Genomic DNA, 1,172 nt, shown 5'->3' with positions numbered 1-1,172 from the left:
TCTCTCTCTCTCTCTCTCTCTCTCTCTCTCTCTCTCTCTCTCTTTCTCTCTGACCCTTGCATCTATGCCTAACTCTTGACAAATTTCCTAAACGTATTACTGTTCAACTATACCAAAACAAAAAATAACCAGCTTATTAATTGTCAGTGAAGCATAAATACAGTAGAAGATTCTGTGCTTCAATGCATCCTTTGATCCACTTTGTCAGGGTGAATATTATAAATAGAATTTCATGATATTTTGGGTACCCTTACCAAAAACAAAATTTAACCAAATTGTGTCCTTAGATATCTCTTTAAACTTGTTCTCATTCTTCTCCATTAACATTAACATCTCGAGTTCTTATGCACAGTAGAATTGTAATTGTAAATGGGCTGATTCATCAATGTCATGCTCCTAACTGTGCCTGAACTGCAACAGGGAACTGCTGCTTTTTCTTTCCCAATCCTTACCATCGTCATTTTCCTCTACTTCTTTTGTATGTGAAAGAAACTCTTGTGACCCGCTATTTCTGGGGTGCCATAATAGCCGAAGCAGATTTTGTGCTGTTGAAGCTAGAGATGTGAGTAGAGTAAGTCTGATTCCTTGAAAGGATTTCTCTGTTGACATCCACCCCTTGGCGCTCATATGATCTTATGCACTTGTGAGCGACGTAAAACCTCTACTAAAACAAAAGCTATCCTCCGCAGTATCTTTTAAAAATAATTAAATGACTCAAATAAGGCTTAATGTTCTCCATGCAACTTACATTCTGTGGCACCAGATGACTAAGGAAAAGCTAAAAAGACTGGTTTGATTATATCGTTTGTAATCTCACCACTATCATAGACGGAATTTTAGAGCCATGTCTAAGCTCATGCCTGTAATTTTACACACAAAAATCAATAGTCGAGGATTTCAAAAGAATCAAAATTGATAGATTTAATTTGTTGCTCCAGGCTAGTCGTACAGCTCCTGAGCAAAAGTTTTGGGTTTTTTCCCCACGAAGCAATTTCAAAAAGACCAAATTTTAGCAGGCTTTGTGCAAATTAGACTTTTAACTTTTAGAGTACATTGTTTCTCGTTAGATCTACACTTATTGTTATTCATCATAGTTTCTTAGGATTTGTTTCTTTTTGTTTTGCTTTTGTTGCTGTTGTTTTGCTGTTGTTTTTGGTTTTTTTGTATGGGGG

This window comes from Aplysia californica, unplaced genomic scaffold, assembly GCF_000002075.1.
Source record: "Aplysia californica isolate F4 #8 unplaced genomic scaffold, AplCal3.0 scaffold01154, whole genome shotgun sequence".
Classification (NCBI taxonomy): Eukaryota; Metazoa; Mollusca; class Gastropoda; order Aplysiida; family Aplysiidae; genus Aplysia; species Aplysia californica.
This window is presented reverse-complemented; position numbering follows the sequence as displayed.